This window comes from Perna viridis, chromosome 2, assembly GCF_037379345.1.
Source record: "Perna viridis isolate PV_CMFRI_1.1 ecotype Kerala chromosome 2, ASM3737934v1, whole genome shotgun sequence".
Lineage (NCBI taxonomy): Eukaryota > Metazoa > Mollusca > Bivalvia > Mytilida > Mytilidae > Perna > Perna viridis.
In genome coordinates, this window is record NC_142446.1 from 26587503 (window position 1) to 26593502 (window position 6000).

Here is a 6000-nt window from a genome sequence, read left to right on the forward strand (position 1 = left end):
GAAAATCATTAGTATTTGCTGCAAACTGGCATTCTGTTTTGCATTCAATCTATTTTACAAATTTATCACAGAAATGTGTGATGTAACAGGTAAAATAATACTTGTATGATGTAATTCTTGATCTTTTATATAATTGCTACTAGTAAGTAATTAAAGAAAAGATGTTTAATATTTTTCATTTCACTTTCCATCAATAAAAGGATAATATAGATAAGATCTAAATCATCAAATGATTCTGACTAGCAAAACCATATCACTTATGACAAAAACTAGGTTTATATCTTTTTAAAACAATATATTCACACAATGTTGACCAACCCTGAATACTTTGCTCACTGAAAGCATTATACATGTACTTGTTTTTTTTCACTTTTGAATTGATGACTACATATGTTAGCAAGAGCACTGGCAACTATTAGTATAATCCTGTACATGTGCAAGCCTTTGCGAATTTGAAGTACTCATCAAAGTGACCATCAAACTAAATTTTGATGTGCCCCGTGTTAAAAGAATAGGCCTGCAGCAGCGCTAAGCTTGTTGTAAAAGGCAACAAAATAGTGCTCAGAACCCTAGCTGGGGGCTAGGGCGCTTTGCCCACAAAGCAACTGGGATGTGTGCCCCAGGTGGTTGAATGGGGTACCCCTGGCGTATTACATGCTGGGGTTGTCAGGCTATAATACGGAAAACCTGACCGCAAACCATAGTGGTGCATCATGTTGGGAAAGATGCCACGTTCCTTGCACGTTAAAGAACCCTACTGTGGTATTCTCCCAGAGTAGGAACCATAGGGCTCCGCCACAGGAGGCTAAATTGCCCGACCCTACCCATCTCTCCATATTTCCAGTGACAATCAAAATTTGTTGACCCCATTGTCCTTGTGTCCCATCCCTTTTTCATTTCATCATCATTTCATGTTCATTTTATCATCAATTTCATGTTCATCATCTGAATATAGCTGAAATATTGCTGCTCGGACGTTAAACCCCAACAAACAAACAAACAAAATTTAGATGTCTCCACTCTTCACAGTGAAGTCACCATTTTCCTGATAAAACTGCTTCATTCCAATAATTTTCACTTATTTTTTCTGTATATAACTCAAATGATTTTAAACTTAAAGAATCAATGAATAAATTTTGCCATGTAAACAAAGAATTAAACTACCAGCATATTTTAAAATAATGACTCCACTGTAAAAAGTGGAAAAATTAAAATTAGTGTTGAAAGTAGTGTATGTACATGTACCTGTAAGACCTTATTTTTACTATTAAAGATATCTTAATGCAGTTTCTGTGTTTTTGTATTTCAATGAACCCAATTTTTTGATTTGGTTTATTGGGGGCGGGGTTTGTCACCTAAAACACACTTCATGTAACTTTAAACAAGTGCCTGAGTTATAGGGTAGAGCTGTTCTGTCACATGTACTACCTGTCATGTAACAGATTGCTACACATACATGTAGCTCACTGCTGCTGATGATATTTGTCTTAGTCCAATATCAATCAAAATTGTTTTTTCATGTAACTTTAAACAAGTGCCTGACTGAGTTATAGGGTAGAGTTATTCTGTCACGTGTAATATCTGTCATGTAAGATTGCTACTCATACACGTAGCTCACTGCTGCTGATAACATGTGTCTTAGTCCAATAACCCCTATAAAAATTGTCAAATCCAAAAGGTGGTACAGTATAACACACATCTTCACTTATAATATAATACAGCTGTACATCCAACAAAGCCTTGGGAGTAATCTATCAAGCAGTTTCAGTGAAAATGCATGAGGTATTCTAATGTTAAGAAATGGTGAGAACAGTGAAAGTTCCATAATACCTACAAATTTTATTGAATAAAAATAGCAATGTGATGCAGAATGATAACATAAAATAAAGAAGCAATCTGTCAATGTTGTAGTTTATCTTTACTGCTCATTGACAGATTAGTTCAACAAAAAGAATTGAAATTAGTTATCTTACTTACAAAAACATGCTATGCACACCAAACATTCTAGTTGCAGATTATAACATGTGCATTATATTTTTTAAAAGTTTCTTCATAAACAAAATAAACTGATTTACTGCTCCATTCAATAGCAGTTTTTTCGTTTGTTTTAAGTTTTTCAGTTTTTTTTTCAATATAAACTGTCCTAGGCCCCTTTGTCTTAACTGGGACTTGTCAATGGACAATAAAAGTATGCATGACATACATTTGTACACATGATTTCTATAATCACAAAATGTCACTATCTCAAGTTTTTTTTTAAATACAATAAACAAATGTATGGATAAAATGTATACCTACATTTTGTACATGTACAACATACCACAAAAGGGAATTCTTTTAAACAGGACAAAGTACCCCAAAAATACTACTTATGCTAGAAATTAATAAAAAAAAAAAAAAAGAATGAATTTTTAATTCATTGTTATGAAGTGTTTAGAAAAAGGATAAATGACCACATGTTCATTAATTAACTGTTCACCAGACATACAAAACAGCACAGATGTCCATATTATATTTTATTGTTAAAATGACAAAATATGAAATAAAAAATTAAATATTCATTAGCCTGTTACACATTTCTTTGTTAATTATTTCTTTAAGGGAAAAAAGCCTTTACCACTAATTAGTTACTATTTTTTAATATACTACATGTAATAAGAGCTTATTTCAAAATTGTTTATACTTGTACAATGTATCTAAACAAAAACTACATTTACTCAATTTTAAATTAAACAATACACAGTTTAGGCCCCTTTCAATATAACAAAGTTGGTATTTAAAAAAAGAACAGTGAAGCTAAATAAAGAAAGCACATGAAAATTTCTACTACAATTTTCATTTGAAATTCAGTCAGACTCCAAACATATCTTGGCAGTGTAACTGATATCCTCTCTACAAGGAGCATGGAAAATTGGAATCTACCAGATACATGTAGGAAAGTAACATGAACAGAGCTTTGGAGACTGGAACCAATCAGAATCTCCTTTATGCATGTAGTATATGATACCTTACCATCACTAAGCAACCTGTGCAAATAGGGATTTAGCAAATACCCAAACTACAAGTTGTGTGGAGCCAAAAAGGAACAAAGGGACACATCTTTTCTGGGTGCAAGACAGCCCTCCAGCAGGGCAGATACCGGTGGAGACATACAATGTAATAAGGTGTTACAAAGTCTTGCAAAACACATTTGAGATACATTTTTAGAAAGCAGAAAGAAAAGACCAGAGCAGAAACAAGTACCAACTATATAGTTCGTGAAGGCTGGAGAGTAAAGACAGACTTCAGCACCAAGTCAATGAGGTTTACTCAATTGAGCACCAGCATGGTAAATGAGAGTTGACCTGAAGAAGTGACTGTTTTTTTCCAGATGTGGTCCATACAAACTTGATGCATGACATTATGCTGTGGTCAGAAATAGGGGAAAAATCATCCTGAAAAAAACTGACAGTACCACTAAAAGCCAAGAAACAAATTTTCCTAAATTCCTAGTTTGTATAGTTTCATTTAAAGATGTTAATGAAGCAAAGTCAAAATCAAGCCTTACATGTACATTGTACTAAGTATAAGTAAATAGTAATTATCTTATGTATCTATATGATTTTAGGCTTTGCCTTTGACAGACAGAGCATGTTTTGCATCCAAATTAAGATACGATTTTGTTGTTGTTGTTATATTACTGATGTCTAGACCAACAGTACGAACGGTAGACTTCCTTTAATAGCGGTACAAACTGTGCATCAGCATTAAAAGTTCAAGCAGTTACTTCCTTACTGCATATACATGTCCATTATTTCCAAAATATGTCACTTCCAGCAGAATGATACTGAGCCATTCATGTTGCAGAGAGTACATCTATGTACAAATGCATATAGGACATCACTGATGCTTTGTCCTGATCAAATGGAGTTGATGTGTCCTAAAATGGGACTATATTCAAGTCAACCTCCTTGAATTATTTTGACTGCTCTACTGGTTCATGTATCATATACATATATGTCTGTAATGTTATTGTGTCGGCATCATAGGCCAATGATTTTGATCTAATATAACTTTGAACTTTGTTCCATAGCAAAAGATTTTTATAGTACTCTACTATAAAAATCCTTGATCACAGGTCTCTGAAAAATTATTTGTAGGGGTCTGGATCAATGTACTGGGCACTTTTATCCTTTATAGTCAATGACAGATTGACAGTTTATTGTCATTGTGTAGTAACATAGACAATAATAGTACACGGACTTGACATACATGTAAGACTGATATACGGATGAGGCTTAGGATGGCAGGAAAATGTTAGGCTGTGCCGAGCATTTTCACTGGTTCGAGGCCAATTTGAGTGTCAGTGCACTGTTATTGTCCTTATACTGCAACAAAATTTTAAACAAAAAAGGATATAAGCAAGAAAAACATTCTTTTTTATTCAAAGCAGATGACATCCTGGCAACTTCTAAACATTGTAACATTTGTGACATCACAACAGAAAGTTATATTCAGTCTTTGACTGCATATCACTTGTAAATACAATGTACATGTATACCATCAATGTATTTTGACATATACAGGTCAGAGAGAAGATCTTGTCGTTTTCAAAACAGAAGCAATTTTCTCAAATCTGCTCACCAAAATTTTATTCTTCATTGAAAATCTTTGTATGATAGCTCAATTTAGAGTGCAAAATATCAATGATCTGTCATACATTTTTTTATTAAATTTTTGGGCATGTGATCTTGTTTCACTGGAGAGGAGGAAAAATTACTAGCTGCCAATGCTGAGGAGAAATACATGTATACTCCTTGACCAGTAGCTGTACACTGACCAGGCTTGGGAAATTTATCATGATATAAGGTTAGCACATAAAATAGTGTTAACAGTGTTTTAGTAGGGCACTGTAATATTACAGAAATTTTTTAATCATTTGAGATGGAGAACTCAATCCTTGCTTTGAGTTTGTTTGTTTGTTGGGGTTTAACGTCCGAGCAGCAATATTTCAGCTATATTCAGATGATGAACATGAAATTGATGATAAAATGAACATGAAATGATGATGAAATGAAAAAGGGATGGGACACAGGGACAATGGGGTCGACAAATTTTGATTGCCACAGGAAATAGGGAGAGGTTGGTAGGGTCGGGCAATTTAGCCTCCTGTGGAGGAGCCCTATGGTTCCTACTCCGGGAGAATACCACAGTAGGGTTCTTTAACGTGCAAGGTACGTGGCATCTTTCCCAACACTGTGCACCACTATGGTTTGCGGTCAGGTTTTCCGTATTATAGCCTGACAACCCCAGCATGTAATTGTAACACGCCAGGGGTACCCCATTCCACCACCTGGGGCACACATCCCAGTTGATCTGTGGGCAGAGCGCCCTAACCCCGGCTAGAGTTCTGAGCGCTATTTAGTCGCCTTTTACGACAAGCTTAGAGCTGCTGCAGGCCTATTCTTTTAACACCCGGACCAGCACGGGGTGCTTTGAGTTTGAGTTTCAAAAGTTAAACACCTATGCTGTATAATATATGTATGTATAAACAACAAACATACCTAGTTTATAGAGAATATAACCATCAGGAATTGTTTTTTTTTTTCTCCTTTTTTTACTTTCTTTCAAACTTTTTTTCTTTCGTATCAAGTTTCCCTCGATGAATTTCTATAGTCCATTTCTAATAACCAATGTAAACAACAATTCTTTGGTAAAGTGTTCATTTCAATCACTACCTAATTTGATGATTTGCCCCGTGCTGTAAGGAAAGAAAATGTTGGCATCAGAAAGCTTAGACGGATTTGCATGTTATTGTGTGTCAATATGTCATTTTCTGCTTCTAGACCTGGGTGTGGCTGTAATACAGCACCCTTAAAAATAATTGAGGACTGGAAACAAGCAGTCGATAAAAAAATCTTTACGTTGCTGCTATGCTTATGGACCTGTCGAAAATTTTCGATTGCTTAATATATTATATTTTATTATTAAAACTCCAAGCATATGGCTTGTCTTCTAGTG

At 34.7% G+C, this 6000-nt stretch overlaps 1 protein-coding gene across 1 annotated transcript in view; it reads right to left on the minus strand.

Moving 5' to 3' along the window:
• LOC148624266 (uncharacterized) overlaps nt 1-5692 on the minus strand; it is a 37881-nt gene extending 32189 nt beyond the window's left edge. Inside the window, exon 1 of the mRNA XM_088566896.1 lies at nt 5544-5692. The gene's annotated coding sequence lies outside the window, so the exon portion shown is untranslated. The remainder of the gene's footprint in view (nt 1-5543) is intronic.
• Nucleotides 5693-6000: the final 308 nt, after the last annotated feature.